We start from the raw sequence: 16,308 nt of genomic DNA, 5'->3' as shown, positions 1-16,308 counted from the left end.
ACCATGACCTCAAGCAGTCGTATTGGTGGACTCGAATGAAGCGCGAGATTGCTCAGTTCGTGAATGAATGTGATGTCTGCAGAAGAGTGAAGGCAGAACACCAACGACCAGCTGGTCTCCTCCAACCTCTTGCCATTCCAGAATGGAAGTTTGACCACATTGAGGTGGACTTCGTGACTGGATTTCCAAAGTCCAAGCGTGGTAATGATGCTATATTCGTTGTCATCGACAAACTCACTAATTTGGCTCACTTTCTGCCTATCAAAGAATCCATCATAGCAGCTCAATTGGCAGAGCTATATACCTCTCGGATTGTCTCTCTGCACGGCATTCCATAGTTGATATCTTCAGATCGTGGCAGCATCTTCACCTCCAAGTTTTGGGATTCTTTTCAGAAGGCCATGGGCACCAACATCCGTTTCAGCACAGCTTTTCATCCCCAAACTAGTGGCCAAGTTGAGCGTGTCAATCAGATTCTTGAAGATATGCTCAGGGCTTGCGTTATCTCTTTCGGTATGAAGTGGGAAGATTGTCTTCCATATGCCAAGTTCTCCTACAACAACAACTTTCAAGAGAGTTCGGGCAAGGCCCCATTTGAAATTCTCTATGGCAGAAAGTGTCGTACTCCTCTTAACTGGTCAGAGACTGGTGAACGTCAACTTCTTGGCAGTGACTTGATCACAGAGGCAGAAGAGATGTGCAAAGTCATTCGTGAGAATCTCAGAGCTGCGCAATCGCGCCAGAAGAGCTACTATGATAGTAAGCATCGTGATTTGGCTTTCGAGATCGGAGACCATGTTTACCTCCACCTCTCTCCAATGAAAGGTACTCGTCGCTTCGGTATGAAAGGGAAGCTTGCCCGATATGTGGGTCCTTTCAAGATAGTCAGCAAGAGAGGTGATCTCGCCTATCAACATGAGCTTCCCTCCAATTTTGCAAACGTGCACGACGTGTTTCACGTGTCTCAACTCCGCAAGTGCTTCAAGACTCCTGACCGCACCGTCAACTCGAAGACATTGATCTCCAAGAAGACCTTTCTTATCGTGAGCACCCCATTGCTATCCTTGAAGTAGCTGAACGCAAGACTCGCAACAAGTCAATCAAATTCCTCAAAGTAAAGTGGTCACACCATTCCGACCGTGAAGCCACCTGGGAACGCGAGGATCACCTCCGTTCTGAGTACCCGGAGTTTTTCTAGTCCTAGATCTCGGGACGAGATCCTTTCGTAGTGGTGGAGTGTTGTAACACCCCGGATGTAATTTACCTTATATGTATTCCAACTCTTGCCATTTCCGGCACTAAGTTATTTTATTTCCTCGTTGTCGGGTTTTTGTCTCCATGTGTTGTTGTCTTTGTCATGCATCTCTTATCATGTCATCATGTGCATTGCATTTGCATACGTGTTCGTCTCATGCATCCGAGCATTTTCCCCGTTGTCCGTTTTGCATTCTGGCGCTCATATGTCCTTTGGTGGTCCTTTCTACCTCTTTTCATGTGTGGGGGTTAAATGTTTTAGGATTGGACCGAGACTTGTCTTGCAGCCTTGGTTTACTACCGGTAGACCGCCTGTCAAGTTTCGTGCCATTTGGACTTCGTTTGATACTCCAACGGTTAACCGAGGGACCGAAAAGGCCTCATGTGTGTTGCAGCCCAACACCCTTCCAAGTTGGCCCAAAACACACCAAAATCTCTCCCATCATCTAGAGCGTTCGATCACGATCGCGTGGCCACAAACCGCACTCCATTTGGAGCTTCCTAGCTCCTCCTACCTATAAAACTAGGTTCCCCCCCCCCCGAAATGTTCGGTTCTTCCCTACCCTAAACCTAGATCCCTTCGTTCTCAGTGCGTCGGACACGTCCGGGCGCGCCGGACACCTTGCCGCCGACCAATCCACAGGCGCCACCTGTCCCAGGCGGGACCGCTTCGCCACCTACCGCGTCAGGCTCGTGGGGCCCGGAGCCGGCCCCCCGGCCCATCCGGTCGTTGCCGCCTCCTCGTTCGACGCCGCCCGCGTCTCCTCGTTGCTCCGCCCGATGCCGCCATGCCTCTCGCCGCCGCCATTGCCGGCCACCGCGGTGACCTCGTCGCCTCGCCGGCGACCACGCCGACCGGAGCCGCCCGTCGCCGCCAAGTCCCGCTCCCGCGTCTCCTTGCTGCTCCGGCCGATGACCTCGCCTGCCTCCTCATCTCCTCAAGTTCCGGCGCATCTCCGGCCGGTCATCCTCGGGTCACGTGCTCCGCTGCTACAGTAGATCGCCGGATCCAGATTTGAGGAGACTGTTGACTTTTCCTCTCCAAACCCTAGATTTTTTTGCTACCTTTGACATGCCATAACTCTGTCATCGTAGCTCCGATTTGTGCATGCTATATGAAAATGTTCGTCTCGATGAGTACATCATTTCATATCATTGCATCATTTTCATTTGAGCTCATCTTGATGCCCGAAATGCTGTTGGAAGAGGTCTATGTGGGGAATTTGTCAGATCTGTTTCAGCAATGGCCTTTTGTCATTTTTTCCATGATTAATGTGTGCATGCTATGATCTTGAGCTCTACATGTGTTTTGTTATATGTCATGTTATCTTTACAGAGATGCTTGCCATGTATTTTTGTGATCTTCGTGGTGACTAGCACGAGCATGCAAAGTAGCGTAATCGTTGATGCTGATTTCAAGGACTTAGAATTTCACCAAGTCCTTGTCCTGATTTTGTTTTTATGCCATATGTTCATGTTGTTTCCTAGTGATCCGTGCCTCTTTTGAGGATGATCAGTAAGGATGTTTTGTTAACATTGTGGTGCTCTATCCATCCATATCTTTGTTTGCAATTATGGAGCACCCTAGCTTGAGTCAATCGAGCTCTACTTTTGCTATAAAATGTTCCTGGCAGATTGTTGACATGTTTAGCGATTTTGCCGAGGATGTTGCTATTGATCCGTGCATGCTATGATGTTGTTCTTGCCATGTCTAGATTTTATGATATGTCTTCTTGATGGATGTATGCTTAGCTTGTCATGCAATGCTCTGTAGTGAGTGCATCGAGCTTGTAAACATGCCTACTTGTTAATCTGTTTTGCATGCTCCAGTTTTTCACTAAGTCTGAATCTGTTTATGTTTTTGCTATGTTCACACGCTTGCAATTGTATTTTCTGATCCCTTTTGGCTCAAGGTCACTAAGGGACTTTTTGTACATGCTTAGAGTATCTTCATCCTATGCATTTTTTTGCCATGTTATGTTCCTGTAGCATGTAGTTTTCATGCTCTAAAGATTGCTTCCTGATGATAAATTGCAGACTTTTGTTAATTTCACTAAGTCTGAAACCTGTTATCATTTGCACTTTTGCCATGCTTGTTTGAACCAGTTAATGGAAGAATTAGCCGTAGCTCAGTGTTCATCTTTTGTCAAGCATCATGAGTGGATCCTTGCCATGTATTTTGTTGCTATGTTTGAGTGTTGTATCAATCATTCCTTTGCAAATCTTGCATATGCATGACATACCGCATCCCGCATATCATACCATATTTGCATCATGTTGCTTGAGCATTGCACGTGGTTGATTGTGCTCCTTTTGCTTGTTGTTCTTGATTGGGTAGAGCCGGGAGATGAGTTCGTGAACGAGGAATCCGTTGAGTTCGCTTACGAGGATCAAGGCAACTCTGAGAACTTTGCAGGCAAGATGACCATACCCTCGAAATCACTTCTATCTTTGCTTGCTAGATGCTCCCTCTTTTGCTATGCATGTGCTACGATACCTACCACTTGCTTATCATGCCTCCCAATTTCCATGTCAAACCTCTAACCCACCATGTCCTAGCAAACCGTTGTTTGGCTATGTTACCGCTTTGCTCAGCCCCTCTTATAGCGTTGCTAGTTGCAGGTGAAGATTGGAGATCGTTCCTTGTTGGAACATGTTTATTGTTGGGATATCACAATATTATCTTGTTTATCTTAATGCACCTATATACTTGGTAAAGGGTGGAAGGCTCAGCCTTATGCCTAGTGTGTTGTTCCACTCTTGCCGCCCTAGTTTCCGTCATATCGGTGTTATGTTCCCGGATTTTGCGTTCCGTACACGGTTGGGTTATAATGGGAACCCCTTGACAGTTTGCCTTGAATAAAACTCCTCCAGCAATGCCCAACCTTGGTTTTACCATTTTCCACCTAGCATCTTTTTCCCTTGGGTTTCCGGAGCCCAAGGGTCATCTTTATTAAACCCCCTTGTCTAGTGCTCCTTTGAGTGTTGGTCCGAAATGGGCAGCCTGCGGGGCCACCTCGGGGAAACTCGAGGGCTGGTTTTACTTGTAGCTTGAGCTATCTGAGTGTGCCCTAAGAACGAGATATGTGCAGCTCCTATCGGGATTTGTCGGCACATTCGGATGGTGTTGCTGGACTTGTTTTACCATTGTCGAGGATGTCTTGTAACCGGGATGCCGAGTCTGATCGGATTGTCTTGGGAGAAGGAATATCCTTTGTTGACAGTGAGAGCTTGTGATGGGATAAGTTGGGACACCCCTGCAGGGATTTGAACTTTCGAAAGCCGTTCCCGTGTTTATGGGCAGATGGGAATTTGTTAATGTATGGTTGTAGAAAACCTGAAACTTAACTTAATTAAAATGCACCTACCGCGTGTGTTACCGTGATGGTCTCTTCTCGGCGGAGTCCGAGAAGTGAACACGGTGTTGGAGTAATGCTTGACGTAGGTTGTTCTAGGATCACTTCTTGATCATAGTTGTTCGACCGTGCTTTTGCCTCCTCTTCTCGCTCTCTTTTGCGAATATGTTAGCCACCACATATGCTAGTCGCTTGCTGCAGCTCCACATCATACCTTTACCTTACCAATAAGCTTAAATAGTCTTGATCACGAGGGTGCGAGATTGCTGAGTCCCCGTGACTCACAGATTACTTCCAAACCAGATGCAGGGACCGATGATACCATTCCATATGATATGACCGAGCTCAAGTGGGAGTTCGATGAAGACTCTCGCCGTTACTACGTGTCTTTCCCAGATGATCAGTAGAGGTGCCTAGTTGGGGCGATCGGGGTCCGTGTCGCATTTGGGGGTTGATCTTTATTTTGGTACTATAGTCGGACCCTGAGTGTATTAGATGAATGTAATGACTTATTTATGTATTTGTGTGAACGTGGCGACTGTAAGCCAACTATGTACTTTTCCCCTTTATTTATTTACATGGGTTGTTGTGAAGATTACCTCACTTGCGACATTGCTTTCAATGCGGTTATGCCTCTAAGTCGTGCTTCGAAACATAGGAGATATAGCCGCATCGAGGGCGTTACAGCTGGAGTAGACGTCATGGAGTCTTCGACCGATCAATATTTTTAGTAGACCACCACATCAGTAGTAGTATTCCACCATGTATATAGTATAGTCCGAGCACTTTTGTAACGATAGTTAGATCGATTGTATGCCCTTGCTTGATTGATTGAGTGAAATGATTGTGTTTGTCTCATGTGCATATGGGTAGTGTTTTTCTCATTAGACCTCATTCTATTCTATTCTCTTCCCTCTAAACCCATCAGATGCCTCTGAGACGTGACCCCGGATTTACTTTCCCACCGGAGCTCACTCAGTTGATCCAGCAGCAGAATACCCTGATGCAGTTGTTAGTACAGAACCAAGGCAATAACAACAACAACAACAACAACAACAACAACAACAACCCACCGCCACCACCACCAGTTGACAACTTAGCCCACTTTCTGAGGTTGCAGCCGCCCGTGTTTTCCAGTAGCACCGAGCCCATAGTAGCAGATGATTGGCTCCGCAGGATTGGAAGGGAGTTAACCACTGCAGGATTTACAGATGCTGAGAAGGTGCATTTTGCCACACATCAGTTGGATGGACCAGCAGCCTCATGGTGGGAGAATTATACTGTCACTTACCCTATAGCCACTGTTACATGGGACTAGTTTTAGCAACCTTTCCGTGCAGCCCATGTCTCAACTGGAGCTATGAGTATGAAGAAGCGTGAGTTTTGCAACTTATGCCAGGGGAACCATACTGTGGCTCAGTACGTAGATGAGTTTAGCAAGTTATCTCGCTATGCCCCTGACGATGTGGCCACAGATGCCACAAAGCAGGAGAAGTTTATGGAAGGGCTGAATGATGAGATGAGCATGCAGTTGATGGTGGCAACATTCAACAACTACCAGGAGTTGGTAGATAAGGCTCTTATGATTGAAGGGAAGCAGCAGCAGATTGAGAGCCATAAGAGGAAGTGATACGTCCATTTTGCATCATGCTTTTATATCGATATTTATTGCATTATGGACTGTTATTTCACTTTATGTCACAATACTTATGGCTATTCTCTCTTATTTTACAAGGTTTACATAAGGAGGGAGAATGCCGGCAGCTGGAATTCTGGGCTGGAAAAGGAGCAAATATTAGAGACCTATTCTGCGTAACTCAAAAGTCCTGAAACTCCACGGAACATCTTAAAATAAATAAAGAAAAATCATCACCAAAGATGAAGACCAGGGGGCCCACACCCTTCTCACGAGGGTGGGGGGCGCCCCCCCAGGGCGCGCCCCTACCTCGTGGGCCCCCTGGTGGCTCTCCGACGTCCATCTTCTCCTATATGAAGCCTTTCGATGAGAGAAAAATTAGAGGGAACTTTTCGGGACGAGACTCCGCCGCCACAAGGCGGAACCTTGGCGGATCCAATCTAGAGCTCCGGCAGAGCAGTTCTGCCAGGGATACTTCCCTCCGAGAGGGGAAATCTTCACCATCATCATCACCAACGCTCCTCTCATCGGGAGAGGGCAATCTCCATCAACATCTTCACCAGCATCATCTCATCTCCAAACCCTAGTTCATCTCTTGTATCCAATTCTTGTCTCAAAGTCCGGGATTGGTGCTAGTAGGTTGCTAGTAGTGTTGATTACTCCTTGTAGTTGATGCTAGTTGGTTTATTTGGTGGAAGATCATATGTTCAGATCCTATATGCATATTATTACCCCTCTGATTATGAACATGAATATGCTTTGTGAGTAATTACGTTTGTTCCTGAGGACAAGGGAGAAGTCTTGCTATTAGTAGTCATATGAATTTGGTATTCGTTTGATATTTTGATAAGATGTATATTGTCTAGCCTCTAGTGGTGTTATGTGAACGTCAACTACATAACACTTCACCATTATTTGGGCCTAGAGGAAGGCATTGGGAAGTAATAAGTAGATGATGGGTTGCTAGAGTGACAGAAGCTTAAACCCTAGTTTATGTTTTGCTTCGTAAGGGGCTGATTTGGATCCATATGTCTCATGCTATGGTTAGGTTTACCTTAATACTTTTGTTGTAGTTGCAGATGCTTGGAATAGCGGTTAATCATAAGTGGGATGCTTGTTTAAGTAAGAACAGCACCCAAGCACTGGTCCACCCACATATCAAATTATCAAAGTATCGAACGCGAATCATATGAACGTGATGAAAACTAGCTTGACGATATTCCCATGTGTCCTCGGGAGCGCTTTTCCTATTATAAGAGTTTGTTCCGGCTTGTCCTTTGCTACAAAAAGGATTGGGCCACCTTGCTGCACTTTATTTACTTTGATTACTTGTTGCTCGTTACAATTTATCTTATCACAAAACTATCTGTTACCACTTATTTCAGTACTTGCAGAGAATACCTTGCTGAAAACCGCTTATCATTTCCTTCTGCTCCTCATTGGGTTTGACACTCTTACTTGTTGAAAGGACTACGATAGATCCCCTATACTTGTGCGTCATCAAGACACTTTTCTGGCACCGTTGCCGGGGAGTGTAGCGCCTTTGGTAGGTGGAATTTGGTAAGGAAAAATTTATATAGTGTGCTGAAATTTACTGTCACTTGTTACTATGGAAAGTAATTCTCTGAGCGGCTTGTTCGGGGTATCTTCACCCAGTACAATAGAGCAAAGAGTTCCTCCTCAACCTACTGAACCTATTGAAAATGAAACTCCTTTTGAATTTCCTTCGGGTATGATGGAAAGACTGCTAGCTAACCCTTTTACAGGAGATGGAACAAAGCATCCTGATGAGCACTTAATATATGTGGATGAAGTTTATGGATTATTTAAGCTTGCAGGTATACCCGATGATGTTGCTAAGAAGAAGGTCTTCCCTTTATCTTTGAAGGGAGACACATTGGTATGGTATAGGCTATGTGATGATATGAGATCATGGGACTATAAAAGATTGAAGTTGGAATTTCATCAAAAGTATTACCCTATGCATCTTTTTCATCATGATCGCAATTATATATATAATTTCTGGCCTCGCGAAGGAGAAAGCGTCACTCAAGCTTGGGGGAGGCTTAAATCAATGTTATATTCATGCCCCAATCATGAGCTCCCAAGAGAAATAATTATGCAAAGTTTTGATGATCAGCTTTCTGAAAACAATCGCACCATGCTCGATACTTCTTGTGCTGGCTCTTTTATGATGAAGACTATTGAATTCAGATGGAATTTATTGGATAGAAATAAAAGCAACTCTGAAGATTGGGACCTCGACAAAGGTAAGGAGTTAGGTATGACACCTAAGTTTGATTGTGTTAAATCTTTTATGGAAACCGATATTTTCTGTAAGTTTAGCACTAAATATGGACTTGATTCTGAGATAGTAGCTTCTTTCTGTGAATCTTTTGCTACTTATTTTGATCTCCCTAAGGAGAAGTGGTTTAAATATCATCCTCCCATAGAAGTAAAAGTAGCTGCACCTATTAAAGTTGAAGAAAAGACTGTCACTTATAATGATCCTATTGTTCCTACTTCTTATGTTGAGAAACCACCTTTCCCTGTTAGAGTAAAGGATCATGCTAAAGCTTCAACTGTTGTTCGTAAAAGCAATATTAGAACATATACACCTCCTGAGCAAGTTAAAGTAGAACCTAATATTGCTATTTTTAAAGATCTCTGTCTGATAATATTGATGGGCAAGTTATTCAGTTCGAAGATGAAACTTCTAGAGTTGCAAACCCCGTGATACAGATAAACCTAGACCTGTCGTAGGCATGCCTGTTATTTCTGTTAAAATAGGAGATCATTGTTATCATGGCTTATGTGATATGGGTGCTAGTGATAGTGCAATACCTGTTGACTTATACAAAGAAATTATGCATGACATTGCACCTGTTGAGTTAGAAGACATCGATGTTACAATTAAACTTGCCAATAGAGATACTATTTCACCAATTGGAATTGTTAGAGATGTTGAAGTCTTGTGTGGGGAAACTAAATATCCCGCTGATTTTATTGTTCTTACTTCTCCGCAAGATAGCCTTTGTCCCATTATATTTGGTAGACCCTTCTTGAACACTGTTAATGCTAGGATAGATTGCGAAAAGAATGTTGTTACTATTGGCTTGGATGATATGGTTCATGAGTTTAATTTCTCTAAATTTAGTAAACAACATCGTGAGGAAGAATTATCTAGTAAGGATGAAATTATTGGTCTCGCTTCTATTGCCGTACCTCCTAGTGATCCTTTAGAACACTATTTGCTAGACCATGAAAATGATATGTTTATGAACGAAAGAAGGGAAATAGATGAAGTATTCTTTAAATAGGAACCTATTCTGCAATACAATTTGCCTGTTGAAATATAAGGGATCCTCCTCCACCCAAGGGTGATCCCGTGTTTGAACTTAAACCTTTACCTGATAATCTTAAATATGCTTATCTTGATGAAAAGAAGATATATCCTATTATTATTAGTGCTAACCTTTCACAGCATGAAGAAGAAAGAGTATTGAAAACTCTGAAGAAGCATCGTGCTGCTATTGGATATACTCTTGATGATCTTAAGGGCATTAGTCCCACTCTATGTCAACATAAAATAAATTTGGAAGCAAATGCCAAACCAGTTCGTGATCCTCAACGACGTCTGAATCCTAAAATGAAAGATGTGGTAAGAAAAGAAATACTCAAGCTTCTGGAGGCAGGTATAATTTATCCCGTTGCTGATAGTGAGTGGGTAAGTCTTTTCCATTGTGTCCCTAAGAAGGGAGGTATTACTGTTGTTCCTAATGATAAAGATGAATTGATTCCACAAAGAATTATCACAGGTTATAGGCTGGTAATTGATTTCCGCAAATTAAATAAAGCTACTAAGAGAGATCATTACCCCTTACCTTTTATTGATCAAATGCTAGAAAGATTATGCAAACATACAGACTATTGCTTTGTAGATGGTTATTCTGGTTTCTCTCAAATAACTGTGTCGGCTAGAGATCAATCAAAGACTACTTTTACATGCCCTTTTGGTACTTTTGCTTATAGACATATGCCTTTTGGTTTATGTAATGCACCTGCTACCTTTCAAATATGCATGATGGCTATATTCTCTGACTTTTGTGAAAAGATTTGTGAGGTTTTCATGGACGACTTTTCTGTCTATGGTTCCTCTTTTGATGATTGCTTGAGAAATCTTGATCGAGTTTTGCAGAGATCTGAAGAAACTAATCTTTTCTTGAATTGGGAAAAGTGCCACTTTATGGTTAATGAAGGTATTGTCTTGGGGAACAAAGTTTCTGAAAGAGGTATTGAAGTTGATAAAGCCAAGTTGATGCTATTGAAAAGATGCCATGTCCCAAGGACATCAAAGGTATAAGAAGTTCCCTTGGTCATGCCGGTTTTTATAGGAGGTTCATTAAGGACTTCTCAAAAATTTCTCGGCCTTTGACTAATTTATTGCAAAAAGATATACCATTTGTCTTTGATGATGATTGTGTAGAAGCATTTGAAACATTTAAGAAAGCATTAGTGTCTACACCTGTTGTTCAGCCACCTAATTGTAATTTACCCTTTGAAGTTATGTGTGATGCTAGTGATTATTCTGTAGGTGCTGTTCTAGGGCAAAGAGTTGATAAGAAATTAAATGTTATTCATTATGCTAGTAAGACTCTAGACAATGCTCAAAGAAATTATGCTACTACTGAAAAAGATCTTTTAGCAGTTGTATTTGCTTGTGATAAGTTCAGACCTTATATTGTTGATTCTAAAGTAACTATTCACACTGATCATGCTGCTATTAAATACCTTATGGAAAATAAAGATGCTAAACCTAGACTTATTAGATGGGTTCTCTTGCTACAAGAATTTGATTTGCATACTGTTGATAGAAAGGGAGCTGAGAACCCCGTTGCAGACAACTTGTCTAGGTTAGAGAATGTTCTTGATGACCCACTACCTATTAATGATGACTTTCCTGATGAACAATGAAATGTTATAAGCACTTCTCGTAGTACCCCATGGTATGCTGATTATGCTAATTATATTGTTGCTAACTTTATACCACCTAGCTTCACATACCAGCAAAAGAAAAAGTTTTTCTATGACTTGAGACACTACTTTTGGGATGACCCACATCTTTATAAAGAAGGAGCAGATGGTGTTATTAGATGTTGTGTACCTGAGCGTGAATAGGAACAGATCCTACGCAAGTGTCATTCCGAGACTTATGGCGGACACCACGCTGGAGATAGAACTGCACATAAGGTATTGGAATCTGGTTTTTATTGGCCTACTCTCTTCAAGGATGCCCGTAAGTTTGTCTTGTCTTGTGATGAATGTCAAAGAATTGGTAATATTAGTAGACGTCAAGAAATGCCTATGAATTATTCACTTTTTATTGAACCATTTGATGTTTGGGGCTTTGATTATATGGGACCTTTTCCTACCTCTAATGGATACACACATATTTTAGTTGTTGTTAATTACGTTACTAAGTGGGTAGAAGCTATTCCAACTAGTAGTGCTGATCATAACACTTCTATTAAAATGCTTAAAGAAGTTATTTTTCCGAGGTTTGGAGTCCCTAGATCTTTAATGACTGATGGTGGTTCACACTTTATTCATGGTGCCTTCCGTAAAATGCTTGCTAAATATGATGTTAACCATAGAATTGCATCTCCGTATCACCCATAGTCTAGTGGTCAAGTAGAGTTGAGCAATAGAGAGCTCAAATTAATTTTTTAAAAGACTGTTAATAGGTCTAGGAAGAATTGGTCTAAGAAACTTGATGATGCATTATGGGCATATAGAACTGCATACAAAAATCCTATGGGTATGTCTCCGTATAAAATGGTTTATGGAAAAGCATGTCACTTACCTCTCGAACTAGAACATAAGGCATATTGGGCTATTAAAGAGCTCAACTATGATTTTAAACTTGCCGGTGAGAAGAGGTTACTTGATATTAGCTCACTTGATGAATGGAGAACCCAGGCTTATGAAAATGCTAAGTTGTTTAAAGAAGAAGTTAAAAGATGGCATGATAAAAGGATACAAAAGCGTGAGTTTAATGTAGGTGATTATGTATTGCTATACAACTCTCGTTTAAGATTTTTTGCAGGAAAACTTCTCTCTAAATGGGAAGGCCCCTACATTATCGAAGAGGCCTATCGTTCCGGTGCCATAAAAATCAACAACTTCGAAGGCACAAATCCGAAGGTGGTAAACGGTCAAAGAATTAAACATTATATCTCAGGTAATCCCATAAATGTTGAAACCAATATTATTGAAACCATAACCCCGGAGGAATACATAAGGGACACTTTCCGGAACGTTTCAGACTCTGAAAAGGAATAGGTATGTGATACGGTAAGTAAACCGACTCCAAAACAATTTTAAGGCAATATTTCTCCGTTTTGGAATATTTAGAAAAATAGAAAAATAAGTAGCAGTCCGGGAAGGACACGAGGGCCCCACGAGGGTCGTGGGCGCGCCCCCTACCTCATGAGCACCTCGTGTGCCTTCCGGACTCCGTTTTCTTCCATGTTACGTATTTTGGTCGGTAAAAATTCATTATATATTCTCCCGAAGGTTTTGACTCCCGTGTCACGGAAACCTCCTCTGTTCTTGTTTCGAGCTGTTTTCTGTCAGGGTTTTTCAGGCTAGGCATCATGTCGTCTCCCTCCTCCAACAATGGTGACAACGATGCTTGTCTAATGAAGATAGATCTGAAGAGGGAAGAACCCACGAGGGTCAACAAGGATGAAAGGATCAAGAAGGCCACGGAGGATCAAGCTCTGGCAGCAAAATACATCCTTCAACTTGATCATAACCTTCTTACCCCAACTGAGATCGAAGCTTTTAAGATGATTGAGTTATCTCGTATACAAAACAAGTATCTCACACAAGAAAATATTTTGTTGAAGGAGCATATTGTCGCACTCAAGGGCATTATTCGCAAGCTGGAGGACCTCTTACGCTCGATGTGCGACTATCCGTCACCTCCACCTTCTTCACCGACAAAGGAGATATAATCACATGGGTATGGGCACTCCCCTTGGCAACTGCCAAGCTTGGGGGAGGTGCCCCGGTATCGTATCACAATCACAACTCCTATCTTTACCGTTTTTCTTAGTTCGATCCTATTAGTAGTATCTTGATCTATTAGAATAAAGTTTATGGCATGATCTAGTTTTGAGTTTGCTTTATGATATCTATTTGTAATCGAGTCCGCGAGCTATATATAATAAAGATTAGTGTTGAGTCAAGGGCTTGATTATTTTGCCATGATCTTGGGTGAATAAAAGAAAGAGAAAAGGAATAAAAAAGAAACAAAAAGTTCATATTGATCTTATTGAGAGTAATGACTTCACATAGAAAGAGTATGATGATTAAAAGTTGTTGGGAGTTGGCAGACATAGCTTTGGTCATTGTTGCAATTAATAGCAAGTAATAAGGAAAGAGAGGTTTTCACATATAGATATATTATCATTGACATCTTTTATGATTGGGAGCACTCATTAAAATATGACATGCTAAAGAGTTGATGTTGGACAAGGAAGACAACGTAGTGAGTTATGTCTTTCTTATATCTGAGATAAAGTATGTTGTCATGGATCCTCTAACTTGTTGAGCTTGCCTTTCCCCCTCATGCTAGCCAAATTCTCAACACCAAGTAGGAATACTACTTGTGCTTCCAAATACCCGTAAACCAGTTTTGCCATGAGAGTCCACCATATCTACCTATGGATTGAGTAAGATCCTTCAAGTAAGTTGTCATTGGTGCAAAGCAATAAAAATTGCTCTAAATATGTATGATTGATTGGTGTGGGAGAAATAAGCTTTATACGATCTTGTGATGTGGAAGTAATAAAAGCGACGGACTGCATAATAAAGGTTCATATCACAAGGGGCAATATAAAGTGACGTTCTGTAGCATTGAGATGTTATGCATCCAACCATAAAGCGCATGGCAACCTCTTCTTCCCTCTGCGAAGGGCCTATCCTTTATCATTATCTTCTACCTTATGCAAGAGTCACGGTGATCTTCACCTTCCCTTTTTCATTTTATCCTTTGGCAAGCTCAGCATGTTGGAAACAACATGATATATATATATATATCTAATTTGATGTAGGGGAGAATGAACCATTATTGTTGACATTACCCTTGAGGTAAAAGGTTGTGGGGCAAAACTATAAGCCCCTATCTTTCTCTGTGTCCGATTAAAACTCTGTAACCACAAGTATTGTGTGAGTGTTAGCAATTATGGAGGACTAAATGATAGTTGAGTATGTGGACTTGCTTTTTAGCTCTAACATAGACTCTTTCCGATGTTATGATAAATTCCAATTGCTTCAATGACTGAGATTATAGTTTGTCGGAGCCCAATAAGGTTTATGATTTATACTTTTGCACTGTGAATAGATCATCACTTGAACATAAGTAATCATATGACAAAATCTATATAAGTTGCTGTTATGAGAATAATCATAATGCCTTCATGTCCGTATTTTATTTTTTATCGACGCCTCTACCTCTAAACACGAGGACATATCTATTATTATCGGCTTTTCGCTTGAGGACAAGCGAGGTCTAAGCTTGGGGGAGTTGATACTCCATTTTGCATCATGCTTTTATATTGATATTTATTGCATTATGGAATGTTATTTCACTTTATGTCACAATACTTATGGTATTTCTCTCTTATTTTACAAGGTTTACATAAGGAGGGAGAATGCCGGCAGCTGGAATCTGGGCTGGAAAAGGAGCAAATATTAGAGACCTATTCTGCGTAACTCCAAAAGTCCTGAAACTCCATGGAACATCTTAAAATAAATAAAGAAAAATCCTCACCAAAGATGAAGGCCAGGGGGCCCACACCCTTCTCACAAGGGTGGGGGGCGCCCCCCTACCTCGTGGGCCCCCTGGTGGCTCTCCGACGTCCATCTTCTCCTATATGAAGCCTTTCGATGAGAAAAAAATCAGAAGGAACTTTTCGGGATGAGACTCCGCCGCCACGAGGCGAAACCTTGGAGGATCCAATCTATAGCTCCGGTAGAGCTGTTCTGTCGGGGATACTTCCCTCCCGGAGGGGGAAATCATCACCATTGTCATCACCAACGCTCCTCTCATCGGAAGAGGGCAATCTCCATCAACATCTTCACCAGCACAATCTCATCTCCAAACCCTAGTTCATCTCTTTTATCCAATTCTTGTCTCAAAGTCCGGGATTGGTGCTAGTAGGTTGCTAGTAGTGTTGATTACTCCTTGTAGTTGATGCTAGTTGGTTTATTTGGTGGAAGATCATATGTTCAGATCCTATATGCATATTATTACCCCTCTGATTATGAACATGAATATGCTTTGTGAGTAATTACGTTTGTTCCTGAGGACAAGGGAGAAGTCTTGCTATTAGTAGTCATGTGAATTTGGTATTTGTTTGATATTTTGATAAGATGTATGTTGTCTAGCCTCTAGTGGTGTTATGTGAACGTCGACTACATAACACTTCACCATTATTTGGGCCTAGAGGAAGGCATTGGGATGTAATAAGTAGATGATGGGTTGCTAGAGTGACAGAAGCTTAAACCCTAGTTTATGCGTTGCTTCATAAGGGGCTGATTTGGATCCATATGTCTCATGCTATGGTTAGGTTTACCTTAATACTTTTGTTGTAGTTGCGGATGCTTGCAATAGAGGTTAATATAAGTGGGATGCTTGTTCAAGTAAGAACAGCACCCAAGCACCGGTCCATCCACATATCAAATTATCAAAGTATCGAACGCGAATCATATGAACGTGATGAAAACTAGCTTGACGATATTCCCATGTGTCCTCGGGAGTGCTTTTCCTATTATAAGAGTTTGTTCTGGCTTGTCCTTTGCTACAAAAAGGATTGGGCCACCTTGCTGCACTTTATTTACTTTTGTTACTTGTTGCTCGTTACAATTTATCTTATCACAAAACTATCTGTTACCACTTAATTCAGTACTTGCAGAGAATACCTTGCTGAAAACCGCTTATCATTTCCTTCTGCTCCTCGTTGGGTTCGACACTCTTACTTATCGAAAGGACTA

The sequence above is a fragment of the Triticum urartu genome, chromosome 3A, assembly GCF_056163025.1.
Source record: "Triticum urartu cultivar PI428250 chromosome 3A, HENAU_Tu73, whole genome shotgun sequence".
NCBI lineage: Eukaryota > Viridiplantae > Streptophyta > Magnoliopsida > Poales > Poaceae > Triticum > Triticum urartu.
This window is presented reverse-complemented; position numbering follows the sequence as displayed.